The sequence below is a fragment of the Ursus arctos genome, unplaced genomic scaffold, assembly GCF_023065955.2.
Source record: "Ursus arctos isolate Adak ecotype North America unplaced genomic scaffold, UrsArc2.0 scaffold_8, whole genome shotgun sequence".
NCBI lineage: Eukaryota > Metazoa > Chordata > Mammalia > Carnivora > Ursidae > Ursus > Ursus arctos.
In genome coordinates, this window is record NW_026623100.1 from 78,149,591 (window position 1) to 78,167,416 (window position 17,826).

At 53.8% G+C, this 17,826-nt stretch overlaps 1 protein-coding gene across 2 annotated transcripts in view; it reads right to left on the reverse strand.

Moving 5' to 3' along the window:
• HPCAL1 (hippocalcin like 1) overlaps window positions 1-17,826 on the reverse strand; it is a 114,035-nt gene that overhangs the window by 77,316 nt on the left and 18,893 nt on the right. The window contains exon 1 of one of the 2 annotated variants that reach the window (XM_044390295.3): window positions 5,743-5,998. The exons of the other annotated variant lie outside the window; for it this stretch is intronic. The gene's annotated coding sequence lies outside the window, so the exon portion shown is untranslated. Of the gene's footprint in view, window positions 1-5,742; window positions 5,999-17,826 lie in introns of those variants that run through there. 2 annotated transcript variants of the gene reach the window in all.

A 17,826-nucleotide genomic window follows, 5' to 3' on the forward strand; every position in this document is an offset into this window, starting at 1 on the left:
ACAAGAGAGCAGCAGAAAGACTTCATATGCCACCAGGACCGATCTGAATGTCCTTCCATAAGGATAAATTTTGTTTCTGGCCTTTGGTTTTAGTCGCTTCTAGCTGGATCACTCTGAGCCGGCGGTGGCCTCACTCAGTCCACGGCCTACAGTCAAAGGCAGCTGCAGCTTGCAAACCCGTTCACCAGGTACCCTAGCCAAAACCACTGCTCAGCCTGAAAATGCTACAGACTTCAAGAAACCTCCAAATCCAGAAGCAAAAGAAAGAACAACTCTGGTAACAGCAGGTATAGCTTATGTGGAAGTCAGCAGGCCTGCCTGGTGGCCCACCATCCAAACATTCACCCCTTCCCCCACCCCCCAGGAGTCCCGGGGGAGATAGGGTGCTGTCAGTCCTTCACACACTAGTGAGAATTACCAGCAGGTTGTATTCATCTTGCTCGAGAAGAGAGCCACTCTCTGAGGATGGGCCTTCTTAGTGGAGGAGCAGGAGAAAGGGGGATAGGTAATGCGTGTACTGTGTTTTAGGGAGTGGGACAGGCCTCTGTGGGTTGCTGGAGTGAGCACCTGAGGGAAGAACAGTCTTTGGCAGGATGGACACACTAGGGGAGGGGCACAAAGAGGAATAAAAAGGAACAAATGTTTCTCTTGTCCTAAAACTCTGCCATTCTCAACCCTGACCTCAGGTAGGGAGAAGGAAAGGGTTCCTCCTTCTCTCTCCTGTCCCACACGGGACCCTGACCGGGAGCTGGCCATCACTAAAGCCCATGTTTCTGCTGTGTGGCTCAGCCCGCCCATAAGGGGGATGGAAAACCTCGAGAGGAGAAACAACATGGCTACTTACACGCCACAGCCTTGGATTCAGGCCACAGGACAGACAGAGAGAATCCTCAGAGGCCGGGCCAGAACGTTCTGGCCCGGCCCCTGGAGGGCAGATGGCCCAGCCCGGGAACATACTGTGCCTCTCCTTGACCAGTGACAAAACAAAACTCAACTAGAGAAAGAACGGGAACCACAGAAAGGAGCTTATCGAGTGGCTTCAACATATCCGGCTCTTTACAGCCCAGACACCTTAGCACATGCTGTTCCTTATGCCTGGAATGCGGTCACCCCAATTTCTTCCCATGCCAAAAGTCTAGCATCCTTTAAAGCCCAGGCAAGCATACCTCCCTGGGAGGCCTCTCCTAACCCCTCCCAGGCTGGGTTAATTAGTTCCTCCTGGAGCTCTCCGGGCACTTGTCCTCGTGGGCAGTATTATTCATGTACCCCCTCCCTGATCGGGCTGCAGCTCTTTATCGCCCTAGGCCGGGACCCAGAACTGTCTGGCCTGGCACACCGGATGCAGGGCCATGGCCTTGGAGAGGATGCAGTGAGCCCCCAGGGGAGAAGGAGGACAGCCCCCACCCCCCCCACTCATTCAGTGTGGAGTCAGGGATTCCTCACGAGCCATGAAATTCCATCTTACATCTTACGACTCCCACCTAAATGAAACAGACAGCAACACTGTGAAATGAAGGGCCCCTTCCTTCAAGTTCAAACTTGGGGATCTTTGTGAAATATTTGCATTTTCTCCAGGGTAATCCGGAGAGTACTGCCCCTAAGACCATGGCATCTGTCAGGAAGCTCCCCCCACCCCAGCCCCTGCGCGGGCTGCGCAGCCCCACCCTCCCTGCGAGGTTACAACACAACCAAGCAGCCACAGAATCGCTTCCCGATTTTAACAAAGCCAGTGGCTCCCGTTTAAGTTTACGGGTCTCTGGGCGGCTGCCAGTGTATTGGAGAGACTTCTTGCTTAAAGACCCAGACCCCACAGGCCCTCACCCCGGGGTCACCATCAAGCCTGACGGCACACATGTAGTTACATCCCTGCCACGATTTCCATCATGAATCTGGACCCCTGGGTCGTCAACCCAAACCATCAGAAAAATTGCTCAGGACAGCCCATTTAAAGCCTAACCCTGCAGAAATCCTGCCTCTGGACGGCTTACAGTGCAGCGGGCCATCACATGTAATTTATTTGGACTCGAAGACGGGTCCAATATAGCATCTAGAATTTAGAACAGATGTTTGACGTGGGGGGGTGATTTAGCCTGGAGAACAGAAGTCTGAGGGTTAATTTAGTAAAACCATCATGATTATAAAAGCTCTTTCTTACCCAGAGGACAGTAAACAGGACAGGCACACAGGTACTGGGGAGGAAAGGGGCCACAGGCACTGGGGTGGCTTGGGGGGGGGGGGGGACTGGGCCCGGAGGAAATTTGCAGGGCCTTGCAGGACGCAGTTTCTTCTCAAACCGTCCAAGTCCCAAAGGAACCTCCCTTGGCATCTGGAGTGAGAACCTACAAACAAAGCTTTGGGAGAAACAGCATGGGCCCAGCAAGCTCAGTCCCTCTGAGCCTGAATCTCTGGGGGACAAATCGGGTGCCACCCCGCCGGGGACATGCCGTGCCCCCCGACAGCTGGTCTCTCAAGTTCACCTTCCTTCTATTGTAAGCGGTATTCTGAGTTATCCAACAGGAAAGACACACTATTAACCAGACCATCTCTCCGCCAGCCTCTGGCAAACATCCTTTACCGAGATGGTTCAGCAACAGGCCCTACAATAGAACAGCTCTTCTTTACGTGGTCAGAACAGTCTGGAAGCCCACACTGAGGAGCTCCAGGAATCAGCAAAGGAAGCGTTAATATCCTTTCAGTTCAAGGGAGGAACGTGGGCTCCAAGAGGTTAGATGACATGTCCAAAGCCACACAGCTGGCGAGGGATGAAATTTCACCCCGAGGTCCATCTTACTTCTGCTCGCGGGGAAGGTGGGGGGGAGAAAGCAGTGCAGGTACGAACCCACCTCCCACTTGATCCTCGCATTTTTGAAAATCACAGGATGAGACACCGAGTGACATCACGTGCCCACAGATTCTACCAGATCCTTGAGTCTTGCTGTGTGACCTCGTGCGCCCTGTACCTCGACTTTCCCTTCTGTAAAATGAAGAGAATAACGTCTTACCTCACCATGTCGGTGCTTAAAACGTTTTCTTATAAAAGATTGCCAATACAGACAAAACAGAGAGACTAGTATCGGGAGTGACGGGTTCCCGGGACCCAGCTTCAGAGGCCGGCACACGGTGCATCTTTTTCCCCCTCGGCCACACGCCCTGCCCATACCCCGCGTCTCCTGGCGACACCCCCTGCCCCCCGACCGTCACCCACGGTTTCAGCACGCCGCGGGGCTGGTTTGAGAATTACAGCCGTGGCACAAGTAACGCGCTCAGGCCCGGGTGCTGTCGTGCGGCACGTACTCGGTACCGGCAGCCTGGCATCCTCGCTCTTACTGAAGTGAGCCGACACGAGCACCGTGCCACCACGGCCACACTCCAGGCGGCCTCGGCTACTACGCCCACTGTGCATTGCCGTTCTGTCTGTCAGTGGGGCCACTGTCACCTGCCTCAGCCACCTCGTGGGCGCGCTTCAAAGCTCTGCGGGAATACAGACGGTCCCCGACAGACGATGGCGCGACTAACAGCTTCTGACCCGACGGCGCAGCGAAAGCGAGAAGCATTCAGTAGAAGGTGGACTGCGATTTCGAATTTGGATCTTTCCCGGGGTTCTCGCAACGCTGGGTGGCCGCAGCTCCCAGGCCACCCCGTGATCATGAGGGCGAACAGCCGAGACACTGACAACCACGCTGCCCCCACACAGCCATTCTGTTTCTCACGTTCAGGACGGTGTTCAATAAACCAACGCTGAGATGTTCAACCCTTCACTATAACATGGGCTTCGGGTGAGATGACGTTGCCGGCTGTCAGCGAACGAAGCGTTCAGAGCACGTTTAAGGCAGGCCAAGCTAGGATGTCTGCTAGATTAGGTGTATTAAATGCATTTCGACTCACAGTATTTTCAACTTGCAATGGATTGACTGGGGACACCACCTTACCGTCAGGAGAGGAAGATGGGCGCAGGGGTGGGCTCTCCGGACGGTACCCTCATCCTCCAAAAACATGGTGTTAAGGGGTCTTGGTAAGTCGACCCAGGGCCTGGGTGTGCCCCGCAGGTCGAGACCATGTCTTACCGTCTTCACGCACCTGCTGCCCCCACAGAGTGGGGCACAGAGAAGGTGGCCGAGCAATCACAGCCACGGCTCTGCAGGCACCTGCTGGTGCCGACCGTGCAGACATCGCCCTGAGGAGTCCAAGCTCTACCCCAAAGTGGCAACTCGCCCACTTTACCAACGGGGAGACTGAGGCTCGAAAGGATGAAAATCACACAACTAATATCCAGGCCTGTCTGGTTCCAAGTTCACACTCTGTCTCCTTGTGTTGCCCCCAATAACGTATCAAATATTGCCCATTATCATCCCCTTTGTTTTGTTTTGAAATGATACAGTCGTGCGGTTCCTAGTGTATCCACAGGCTTGTGCAGCCATCACCCCGTCTAAGTCAGAGCACTCCCGCCAGCCCCAAAGACACCCCACACCCTGTGCCAGCCGCTCCCCACCCCCTCACCTCCAGCCCTGGCAACCACTAATCCACGTCTGTCTCTCTAGAATGGCCTATTCTGGATGTTTCATACCAACGAAATCACATACGAGATGCAGCCTTTCGCGTCTGGTGTCTTTCCCGCGGCGTATCCTGTTTTCCGGCTGGTCCGTGTTGAAGCATGAGTTGACCCTCATCCCCCTTTGCGGCTCACTAACGTTCCATTGCATGGATAGACCACATTTTGTTTATCCCTCCACCAGCTGCGGGACACATGGCTAGTGTCCACTCTTGGCTATTAGGATCAATGCCGCTGCGAACGGTCGCGTGCGGGTTTGCGTGGACATGTGTTTTCTTGGGCACACAGCTGCGAACGGAGCTACGGGTCCCACAGTAACTCTGTGTTTAACTGTTTGAGGAACGCCGCCAGATAGTTTATCCCAAGTGGCTGGCCCAGTGGACAGCCCCACCGCCAACGAGAGCTCTAATTTCTCCCCATCTTCACCCACACTTATTACTGTCCATCTTTTGGGTTCCGGCCATCCCAGCAGGTGTATCCACTTACAGTCTAGGCATCCACAGCGCACACCGCACCTCTGTGAAACCTCACGGGCTCCCACAGGAAGCACGGGAAGGAGGCAGGGAAGAATTTTACATTTTTTTAAGGTTTTATTTCTTCATCTGAGAGAGAGAGAGAGCACAAGCAGCAGGCGGCGGGGAGGCAGAGGGAGAGGGAGAGGGAGAAGCAGACTCCCCACTGAGCCAGGAGCCCCACGCACAGGCTCGATCCCAGGACCCTGAGATCATGACCTGGGCCGAAGGCAGGTGCTGAACCATCCGAGAAACCCAGGCGCCCCGAGTTTTACATTTGACAGATGAGCAAACTGCAGGCCCAGAGACCATGAAAAACCTGACTCAATGATGACAGCGCGTCACCTCAATGTCAAAGCGACCAAGACCACGAGGCACTGTGCCGGCTCAGCTTCTCCTCTGGTCTAGAGACCAAGCGGACGTGTGAGGCTCCACGGGGACCGAGGAAGGGCTCGGTCATTTCGTTTGGCCCCGCCGTGGGGTTTCCTCTGACTGCAGCATTTACCCACGACGCACACCAGTCCCCCGGTCTAAACTGTGCCCCTCCCACGGAAGAGCCACCCTCCTCAATAAACAAGCATCCGTCTTCAGTTCCACCGGCTAACAGGATTTATAACGCTCCCTTACATTTTTCTAAAAATAGTAAATCCCCTCCCCAAGTCCAAAGATGGTCAGCGATACCTTAATGCAGATTAAGCCAACGTCGCCACGGCTGGCTCATCCTCACAGGGCCGGCGGGCTTCCTCAGCGCGGGGCCGGGCCTGACGCCTCTCTGAGGACCACACAACCGGCCACAGGGCACGTCTGGAAACAGGGCAGAGGCTGGGGGGTGGGAACAAAGGGACCGGGGGCATGTTAGTCACAGACTCCAAAGGCCAGAATGACAGAGAAAGAGCCCAGCACTGAGTAGGAGTCAGGGCCTCTCCTCGTTACCTGCTGTGCAATCCTGGGCAAATTTCTCAACCTCTCTGAGCCTCAGGCTTCTCACTTATAAAAGAGTGCTAAAACACTGGCACCACCAAACTTCACAAAGCAGCTGCGAGAAGTAAATAAAGTTGTTATAGTAATGGGGGGGGGCGGGGTGCAGGGGAGTACTTCCATGTAAGGGTATTTTTTTCCTTTAAAAATGAGTCATCCTTGGGGGCGCCTGGGTGGCACAGCGGTTAAGCGTCTGCCTTCGGCTCAGGGCGTGATCCCGGCGTTATGGGATCGAGACCCACATCAGGCTCTTTCGCTATGAGCCTGCTTCTTCCTCTCCCACTCCCCCTGCTTGTGTTCCCTCTCTCGCTGGCTGTCTCTATCTCTGTCAAATAAATAAATAAAATCTTTAAAAAAAAAAAGAGTCATCCTCATCAGGACTAATAATTATTTATAATTTCACAACAGGAATGCAGTAACAGTTAAAACCTAACATAATAAAGAGCAAAAGCTTTACAAACATGCATGTTCCTAACCTAGCAATTCTACTTCTTTTTTTTTTTTTTTAAGATTTTTATTTATTTATTCGACAGAGATAGAGACAGCCAGCGAGAGAGGGAACACAAGCAGGGGGAGTGGGAGAGGAAGAAGCAGGCTCATAGCAGAGGAGCCCGATGCGGGGCTCGATCCCACAACGCCGGGACCACGCCCTGAGCCGAAGGCAGACGCTCAACCGCTGTGCCACCCAGGCACCCCTAGCAATTATACTTCTAAGAATTAATCCTGAGATGTAATGACACAAACTGGTGAGGGCGTTGGGTATAGAAATGTTCATCACAGCATATGGAAAACTTTATTGCTCAAAATCGTCATCGTCCTTTCCCATGGGGGGACGATACTTCTCACCCCACCAACATCAGGCCCTGCCATACGGTTTGCTTTAGCCAATGACACGTGAGGGGGCTAGAACTGCCCTATGATCCGGCCACTGCACTACTAGTATTTACCCAAAGGATTCAAAATACTGATTCAAAGGGATGCATGTTCATTGCAGCATTATCCACAACAGCCAAACTACGGCGAGAGCCCAGATGTCCATCAACTGATGAGTGATAAAGAAGATGTGGTATGTATATCACTCAGCCATCAAAAAAAATGAAATCTTGCCATTTGCAACAACGTGGATGGAGCTAGAGTATTATGCTAAGTGAAATAAGTCAGTCAGAGAAAGACAAATACCATATAATCTCACTCAAATGTGGAATTTAAGGAAGAAAATAGATGAACATATGGGAAGGGGGAAAAGAAAAAACGAGAGGGAGAAACAAGCCATAAGAGAGTCTTAAGGATAGAGAGCAAACTGAGGGTTGCTGGAGGGAGGTGGGTGGGGAATGCGCTGGATGGATGATGGGAATTAAGGAGGGCGCTTGTCGTGATGAGCCCTGGGTGTTGTATGCAGTGACGAATCCCTGAATTCTACTCCAGAAACCAATATTGCACTGCATGGTAACTACCTAAAATTTAGAAGGAAGGAAGGAAGGAAGGAAGGAAGGAAGGAAGGAAGGAAGGGAGGAAAGATAGGTGAGAGGGATTGACAAGTGGTACAGGCAATTTCCACTGCTGAGCAGAAGCTTAACCATGGTGTTGTTCCAGCATCTTTTCTTTCTCCATCATGAGACCAGCAATGTCTCACATGGGCTGCTCTGTCAGCCTGGGTCCCAGCGGGACAAGGGTAGACAGCAGAGCCATAGCCAACAGTCGATGGTCCTGTAACTTGAGCAAGAGAAAAATCTACGTTGTTGCAACCAGAAGATTTAGGGGGTCATTTGTTACCAAAGCATAACCTAGCTAACTGATACACTGTTTCTACTAATGCAAAATGGCAAACAACCTAAAGAACCAGCCAAATAACATAATATATACATATGTACTAACAAATAACACACTATATGTTATAAGATGCATACAATATTTATATATGTAATATGCATGCTATATACAACACGTTTATATGTAAATACGTGTATATCTTATTAGATGTGTGTGTGTATATATATGTATCTCTACAACGATGCCAATAACATGCTCACAGTGAGTTCATAGCTAAAAGTGTTCACAGCATAGAAAAACATTCTCAATATGCTATGAATTTAAAAAAGCAGAGTATAAAATAGTATTACTGACCAAAGATTAGTCTCCAAAATGTAAAAGTATCTATAAATCAATAGGAAAAAGATAATCTACCCCAAAAAAGAAACCGGACAAAGGAAACGAACATACCAGTCAAAACAGAGGAAACCAGAAAGGACAAAAATACGTTGAAAAGGTGTTCAACGTCACTAGAACTCAGGAACACACAAATTAAAAGCTCATGAGATACCGTTTTACACCCATCAGATACATGGGTCAACACGCTGACATCTGAGAACACAAGTGCTAGAGAGGTGTGGGGGAAAGGAACCTCTTACCCTCATAGTGGGAGTGGGAGTACGCACTGCCGCAAACACCGTGAAGACAGATTCAACTAGAAGCAGTAACAGTGAGTGTGAACGCGGCACAGCACCCAGCCATTCCACTGCTAGACAGTCTATAGAGCCAGAATTCTCATGGTATGCTCGTGCTAGTCATTGCTATGTAACAAATTCTCCCCCAAACTTTGCAGCAAAAAACAAACATTCCTATTTCACAGGTTCTTTGGGCAGGAATCTGCTGCAGCTTAGCTGGGGGGCCTCTGGTTCAAGGTCAGTCATGTGGTTCCAGCCAGGTTTCTATCCAGGGCTGCTCGGCGGGGGTGGAAGCTGGGGGTGGAGCACTCGTTCTGGGCTCACTCACATGGGTGTTGGCAGCCTCCCTGCAGGGTGCCCTCCCCATGTGGCAGCTGGATTGCTCCAGGGCAAGAGACCCCAGAGAGGGCAAGAGAGAACCCTCAAGTTGGCTGCCGCAGTCCTTTTATAACCTAATAAGGTGATACAGCAAACCTCTGCTGTTTTCCATCTTGGAATCAAATCAGTTAAGTCCGGTCCACACCCAAGGGCAGGGGATCACCCAGGACGCAGGGGTCACTGGGCACCGGGTCCGAGGCTGCCTTCCAAGGCACTCAAGTAAAATACAGTGCTCCTTCCAGCATTCTCTGTGATGGTAAGAAAAAACAGAAATGACCTAACTGGACTTAACTTGGGGAATGGGGAAATGTGGTTTATTGAGACAAGGGAACTCTACATAGCAATTAACAAGAGAGGGAAAAGAAGACCATGAACCCTACCTACACTTCACTAGGCTTAACCTCAAAGACAGTGTTGGACACACTGTCAAAGGCCAAACTATAAAACGATAGGAATAATAAGTAGAGTTGCAATTTATGAGTATTTCTAACACATAAAAACGAATGTTTCTATAAAGCTCTTACCACACGTGTGGCAAGAAGCCAAAACACAGATGGACACAGCCCTACTCCCTCGGCAGAGGGGCGCCCTGGGGAAGGGGCAGACAGACAGAAGGACAGGTTGGCCTTTGGCTGGTCTGTCATGTTTACCATCTTTATAGAACAGTCAAAATGAAAGGAAACTATGATCTTACTTTTTGCTAAAATATATACAATTTTTATTATACATATGTATAGGACATCTATAAAGTCTGGACACAGAGGACATTCTCTTATTCTTTTACAGATTAAAGATGATGTTGTATCTATCTGCTTATGTTTCCAGACATCACAGACAGCTTTTTGTAGACAGAAATGCCGCTCGAGAGCTACACAACAGAATGCTGACAGGGGTTATATGGGGGGGGGGGGGGGGTGCTTACAATTTTTTTTTTTTTATTCGACGGGATAGAGACAGCCAGCGAGAGAGGGAACACAGCAGGGGGAGTGGGAGAGGGAGAAGCAGGCTCATAGCAGAGGAGCCTGATGTGGGGCTCGATCCCATAACACCGGGATCACGCCCTGAGCCGAAGGCAGACGCTTAACCGCTGTGCCACCCAGGCGCCCCTGCTCACAATTTTATAAAGGATCTTTTTTCCCCTTTGTTTTTCTGTGTCAGCCTATCTTACCAAAGTGATGCAGAATTTTGTGTAGGAAGATGAATAATTTCTTCAAAGATTAAGTCAAGCACAAAAGCAAAATGGCCACAGTTGAATACCGGAGCACATGAGTTTTGAGAGCACAAAGGAATTCCAGTTTATGGGGGAAGGTCTGGGGAGAAAACACCTGCCTCTTCGGAAGACAAGACACAGGGCCCCTGGAAGCTCATCCTAGGCGGTGCCCCCCCCCCCCCCGCCAGGGTGGCCCAGGGAAGTGGCACGTGACGTCAGGACCCCAGGGAGCCATGTGGGAGGCCACAGCCTGCTCCCGTCCCTGGGAGGGAAGGGTTTCCTGCTGCCGGTGCTGGAGGCCGGAGGCTGCTGACACCAACGAGCAGGTTCCTGGGCCCCCCAGCACTGGCCGAATTTCCCCTCGAGGGCTCACGGATTAGCAGGGTCAAAAGGAGAGCGGCCAAACCAAGTCCCAGCGCAGAGGCCCCAGCGGCTACAATTAGTTATAACCGCCTGATTTATGCCCCTCTCTACTTCCCGAGTCTGCAGGGAAAACTCGTTACTTTTATCACAGGGGAACAAGTTACTTTAAAAAGAGAAATATCTTTGTCTACATCCACAAGGCCCAAGAGGCTGATGAAAGACCGAGCCCGGGTGACCTGGCTCGCGCAGGGACTCCGCGCCCCATGTGCCACTTAGCACTTGGCCCCCTGCAGAGCCCGTCCTGGCTGCCCCCTGCCCCGCTCGAGCAGGGTAGTGAGAGGCCCCCACCCTCGACATCTGACCCCCTGAGGCCCCAACCGCGTTCCTCATCCCTGCCCTTGGAGGTATTACTAGTCCTTGGCCTGTCTTGCGCAACGAACACAAGATTCCTCCAACCCTTGAGGTCCCGATGAGTGATCTGCCGTCTGCTGACCCCCAGCTCCTCAGCTGTCATCCCCACTCGCCCGTGCTGTGTTCTCTCCACTGCTGCCACAGAGGCCACCCTCCTGCTCCAGTCCCGAGTCAAGGATCCCTCACTGCTTAACATGTGTCGGCACGGTTCCTTCCTTAACAGCCGCAGCCCTGCCGGGGAGCCCAGGGCCCCTCCCAGCACGCGACCCCCACGCTGCCACCTGCCCAGAAAGGGGTGGGGGTCACGGAGGAAGTTCCTGAGACATTGGGCGGGGCAGGTGGCGCAGTGGCTGGAGCGGGGAGGGCAGGCCGGGCCGATGGGCCTTAAACACATGGCTGGGAAAAGGTCAGAGAACACGGTGGCCCTCGTGTTGCTGTGAAGCCTTCCATGGAGCGAATGGTCAATGCGGAGGAGACCCAGAAGAAGAGAGAGAAGGAAAAAGGCAGTCAGCTAGGGAAGGCGTGGGGAAAAGTCGTGACCGGACAGGGCTTGGGTCCCAGCGCGGCCTCAACTCTGTGTGACCTCGGGCAAGTCACTTCCCCCAGAATCGCCCTCTGTCATCTTCCACGGAAGTAGGAAGGGAGAGGACACAAGATAAGCAACCGCTGTCCCAGCGAAACAAGCCATTCTGCTCTCCTGTCTGTCCGTCCATCCATCTGGGGAGAGGGACACACGTCTGCCCTGGGAGGAGGGACACACTCAGGATGCTCACCGCGTGACACGGGAAGTCCACATACAGCAGCCTGTCTCCACGCACCGCCGGGCAAATCCACACTCAGAACTAAACTTTTGAGTTCAGCGGGCTTTATGGGACTTCAAACCCTTTTAGAAAGCCCGTCACAGCTCATGGGCAGGCTGTGGTCTCTCTCTCAGGCTCGGTCAGCAGGATCACCGGCGCCCTCACCGACCGACCACAGCAGCCCAGGCGCTCCGCCTCCAGCACCTGCCACTGCCTGTCAGCTGGGGAGTGGACCCCCTCATGTCACCGGGCTCCCCAAAGCTGTGGTCCTGCCAGGCCGAGGCCCCAGGCTCAGCCATCTGGCCCGGAGCCAGCTCCCTGCCTGCCCCTTCACTTTGCCAAATGACCGGCGGGGGGACTCTATGGACACCCAAGGTGAGGACAAATGCCACCCCCCCACTACACCCCACGCTGCCTTCCCTCTCAGCCAGGCTCACCTGTCCTTTCTGGGCAGCCATGACCGCTCTTAGGGACAGCCGACCTGACCTTAGTGACCTCCAGTGAAGCCACCGACAGTTATGAAGGGATTTGTTCCATAAGCCAAAGAAGGTTAGCACTGGAAGGGCCTTAGAGACTGCCTGGGTTAGTGTTTTCACTTTGGCTAAAGATTTGAAAGGGGCGCCTGGCTGGCTCACTTCGTTAAGCTCTGCCTTTGGCTCAGGTCATGATCCCAGGGTCCTGGGACCAAGCCACGCATCGGGCTCCCTGCTCAGCCGGGAGCCTGCTTCTCCCTCTGCCTGCCGCTCTGCCTACTTGTACTCTCTCTATCAAATAAATAAAGAAAATCTTAAAAAAAAAAAAGAAATATTAAAAAAATAAAAGATCTGGAAATGCATCTTCCCCCAGAACCTCACTAAAATGCATCCATGGGGAATGGGGGGCCCAGCGAGTAAGGCGGGTAGAGCCGCTCGCCCCTCACTTCCCCTCAGTTACTTCCTGCCCCCTCGCATCCCCAGGGGCTGCTCTGCAGAGCAGTGACTGCCGTTCAAGCAGACCCCACACCCGTCTGGAGCAGGACTCACACTGAGGCTCGGGGCTGGCAGCCTGTGTGTGTGGCGGGTTACCGCACAGCCAGAAGCCGGGGGCGTGAAATGACGACAGGTGTCACAGGGCTGCCTCCTGAGATGACACAGGTGGCTTGACAACAGGTGACATGGAGCTTCCTGGTGAAATGACAACAGGTGACACTGGGCTCCCTCACCAAGCCCTGCCAAGGGAGCTTCACTGGCACAGGCAGCAAGCTCAGCCAGGGGCCACCATATGTGGCCAGTGGGGCCAAGCAACAGATGGCGGTGTCCTTCCAAGTCCACAGAGGATCAGAGGGGACGACGGAGCAGCTGGAGCCACCACAAGAGCCGTGAACGAAGGAGACAGAAACAGTACAAAGTCTGTGACCTCACCGAAGTCTGGGGACGTTCGGGGAAAGGCAAACACAGCCTCCCCTGAAGAACACGCCTCAGCTTGGCCCCCGGCCGTGACACGGCCTCAAAAAAGGTACTGGGAATTCATTTCCTGCCCTGGAAAATCCCTTCTTATATCCACTCGGCCGACAGACATTTCCGGAGTGTCTCCGGGTTCGGAAATGGTGTTCGGGGCCACAGAGGACACGAAGGAGCCCACACTTGAGAGCACAGGCGGGAGGAAATGCAGGAGGAGGGGTGCCAGAGAGGGTCCTCGCGCGGCAGGACAGGCACCCTGCTCCGCAGAGGGCCCACAGCGCTCCATGGCACACGGTGGCAGAGAGGTGGGCAGGAGCCCAGGCAGGCCCCCACCTGGCCACCAGGCAGTCCCCTGAGCTCAAGCTGTCTTTCGCAGACCACTAGCAAGTCCGCTAGATGGAAAGGGAGCTGCCCAGGTCCACAGGACAGGGGCAAGCATGGACCAAGATAATGACAAGACAGCAGGAAAGAGGGCCGTGGACGGGAGCTTGGTTCTCAAACTGCAGTTCGTGTGCTTGGGAATACTTACGTAAATTGCAAACTTCCAGGCCCTGGCCCAGTGGCGTCCGCCTCCAAAAGCCTGGCGTGAGGCCCAGGTGTCTACAGTCTCGGAGAGATGGTCAGGATCCACATTTTGAGAAACACAACACGGACAGCAACCACTGGCGCGTGAAGCAAGTTACTGTCTAGCAAGAACCTAGACCTGGCATGCAAGAGGCACTCGAGAAAAATCCCTCCAAATTTTCCACAGCTCCTGCTGGCTGCCACCTCTTGACTGCTGAGCACTTAAATACATCAGCATTCCAATTAATCCCTTACCAACCTGATTTAGGCGAGCACTGTAATTGCCACGTGAACGGGGACTCAGCTATGGGCTGAGCTGTACTTCTCCCCACCGTATTCATATGTTGACGCCCCAACCCCAGGACCTCAGAATGTGACTGTAATTGGAGATGGGTTCTTTACAGAAGTGACTGAAATGACCCAGTCCAATCTGACTGGTGTTCTTATCTGAGGAGGAAATCAGGACACAGGCACACAGAGAGGACCGTGTGAGGACACAGTCAGGAGGCAGCTGTCCACAAGCCAAAGAGAGAGGCCTCAAGGCTCAGAAGGCCTCCAGGCTTTAGCCTCCAGGACCGTGAGAAGACATTTTTGATGTGTCAGCCCCCCATCAGAGAGAGGCACAGTTAAGAGACTTACCCGTGAGAGGCAGGGAGGGACAGCAGGGGAGCCAAGGCCCCCAGGCCTCTCCAAGCGAATGCTCCCAACCACTATCCTTACAGGACTAAGACTACTTCCCGTGAGAGCATTCTATGCCCTGTAAACACCCCCGAAGGTTCAAGATGGATTCTCTTTCCTCCTCATCAGAGGTGTCTACATGGGGAGCACCAAGCAGGCCTCACGGACCCCCGTCACAAGGCCCTCCTCACACACTCAGAGATCACCGGGCCACTCGGAAAGAGAAAACATGTCTGGCTCACCGCAAAACTGTACAAAGTCAAGTCTCTAGTTTAAAAGGAAAAAAAATCAAAAGGACCAAGATTTAAATAACAGGAAGTGTTCTGAGGGTTGCAGACCAGGTGTGCAGGTGGAAGGAGAGAGTGAGCTACAGAGAAGGAGCCGGAGTCCTGGAACCCTGTACCGCCTGACGCGGCCATGGCCTGCACCCCCTCAGACAGACCACGTCGTTGAGGAAAAATGCGACACGTCTAAGGCCAAGATGATGGGACCCACACCACTTCAAACGCACTCTGTTAGCCCGATCTTTAACTCCGAGTCCCTGTGGCTGGGAACCATGACTGCCCAAGGGCCCCCTGAATTCCGGGACTCTGGGTGCGGGCAGGGGTGGTGCCAAGGGGACAGGGTGGTGGAAAGGGGGGACGTTCCAGAGGGAGAGCATGAAGTGATGAGGAAGAGACTGCCCTCGCTGGGACAGAGGGGCCACAGGCCGTATCTGCTCTGGAAGTTCCCAGGGAGACTTCGTTCCCCTGCCTTTCCCAGCTTCGAACGGCCGCCCACATCTCTTGGCTGGTGGCCCCGTCCTCCTCCGCAAAGCCAGCCGCGGCGCTGCCCTGCATCCTCGGCCTGTTCTTGTCACATCGTCGTCAGACTGACTGCAGCGGGGGCAGGCTCCTCCCTCTCAAGGACTCCCTGGTCCACCTGGAGAATCTGAGATGCTGTCCCTGAGCCGGGATCCCTAATCTTCAGCGCATTGCAAAGCCCTTCACCATGTAAGGTAGAGTCTGTAGGTGGAAGGAGAGAGTGAGCTACAGAGAAGGAGCCGGAGTCCTGGAACCCTGTACCGCCTGTACCCTGTACCCTTCAGGGATGTGGATCCCTTTTGGGGGATGAGGGAGGGGAGGCCACTATCCTGCCTGCCACGAGACCATTAAGGGGATAGATTCCACAAAGCTGGAGCAGTGGTGTCTAACTTCTGGGTGCACAGAAACCCCCAGAACAGCTCAAAGGCATTCTGAGGCTCACCACCTATTGTGCCCGATGCCGGAGAGGTGGGCTGGGGCCAGGACGCTGCATTTCAATAATCTTCCTCAACAACCCCCCCCCACCCCAACAGGCCTGAACATCTGGGGTACAGGGTGTTCAGGTGGGCGAGTCGACCAGATCTTGGACAACAAATTTAACAGAGCACCTGGTCCAAGCTAGGGGCCGTTCCAGCCTGGAGTCAGACAGACCTGAGTTCCAATGCATGTTGTCACTTCCAAGCCATGAACCCTCGGAGAAGTCACTTAACCTCTCTGGGCCTGAGGGTCCTCGCTGTACAATGGGATCCGTGCCAACCCCTGCCTACTGTGCTGAGTACCTGGGCCCACATGCACAGCCAAGTGCACGGGGCGGCCCCTCAGCCACCCTCTCCGTGCCTCGCGGGGCCAGTGTTCTAGAAATACACGAACAGCTGTGGACAGAAATGGCCTCAACTTACGTCTTTTTACACTTACTAGATCTTACAGGCCACTACAAACGCAGTTTCTGATACATCAGTAGGGAAATGAGAAGTTACGGGTCTGGTGGTAACCAGAAGTCACCCACTTGTGAATACATACATAGTAAGTCATTAGCACTAACACCATATGCAGACAGTGCTACCCGGAGACTTCAGTCCCGTGCACCGTTCTCTAGCGGAACAAGACAAGGCTCTCGGCCAAAATGCGGTCCCGGCTGAAGGTGAGAGTACTTACGCCCACAGAGGACTGGCAAATTGGTTCCTGTTCCTTCAGGAACCAACAAATTGGTTCCTTCAGAAGAAAAACCAATGGAGCCCTGACATTAACAAACTAACATACACATAGACTCTAGTGTCAGCTAGCTCATATAATCCTCGTGACAGCCTTACCACGTCAGTCCAATGTGCACGTGGGGAAACTGAGGCTCAGAGCAGCCAAGTGACTTGTGTGGGGCTCACAGGGCCAAGAAACGGAGCTGAGGCCTAACCCCTCCACTAGCTATCGCAAGAGAGCAAGAGAAGCAACGGGCACGTTCCCTCTGAGAGCAGGCCTGCCCTCGCTACTGGGGTGCTGCTTGATACACTCTGGGGTTACAGAACCCGTATCCCCGAAATGCACATTTTGAAATTCTAACATAATCTAGAATACTGCCAAGTATTTCTCCAACTCTTAGCCATGGCTGCAAGTCACGGGCGTGATGGGAAGGTGAAGCCGGATTCCAGATGGACCCAGATGACAGGAGCCCTTCCACAGGCTGGATGGGGTGCGGGGGCCCCAGGGAAGATGAGCCCCATTGCGTGCCCCGGACGGGCTCCCCTCCTTGGGGACGCTGCAGCAGAGAGGCTCTGGCACCATCCTCCTCTAAGATACGGGGACCACAGGTCAAAGCAGGGAGCAGCCCTGTGCTCTGGCCACCTGGACAGAAAGCGCACTCTAGCTTGGCGAAAGGGGGGTGCAGTAAAGACAAAGAGCTGGAGGCCAGAAGGACATGCCGATGCGTTTGCGGGATGGCGACAGTCCAACCCAGCTGGAACACAGGGTGGATCCGGGGGAGGACACGGTGGCCAGCGGCCCAGGCTGAGAGCCTGGAGCATCTGTTAGCAGGCACCAGCCAACTTCAAAGTGCACGGGGGGGGGGGGGGGCAGCGTTCTCTAAAAGCAGAATATATGTCAAGTGACAGTGCCCTGATTCTCCCCAAAGGGAGAAGCACCATGGCTCATGTACCCATCAGTGCTGCCCTCACCCAGGGCACCGCGGGCTCCAAGCCAGCCTCCCACACTCTCCCCTCGAGTCACAGAAAGCTGGCAGGTGAGGGCACTGAGGCTCGGGGCGGGTGCAAAGGCAGATCCCAGATCAGCTCACTCCTGGCCCGGGTGTCCAGCCAACATGACTGGACCCCAACCCCACCCCCCAAAGGGTGGCCTACCACGGTTTTGGAGGTCAAGGAAAAGAGTGTCAAAGGTCAAGGTGTCAAAGGCAGGATCAATCACAGGGTTCCCACCACCTGCTTTAAGAGCCTGAGGATGACGAAGGTGACACGCCCGTCTCCTTCAACGCACACTGAGCAACCTCCCATCTTCCCCACAACTACTGGGGCTGATCGGGCAGCACCTGCTTGTGGCCCCGTGGCCCCGTGGCCAGCGGCCCAGTGAGGCAGGGAGACCCCCTCTGCACATACTTCGAGAAGCAACTCCAAGAAAACATGGCTAAGTTTCTTAAACTTCATACCCCCCAGGCCAGACTGGGAGCACACCTGTCCTCCAGCGCAAACCGCT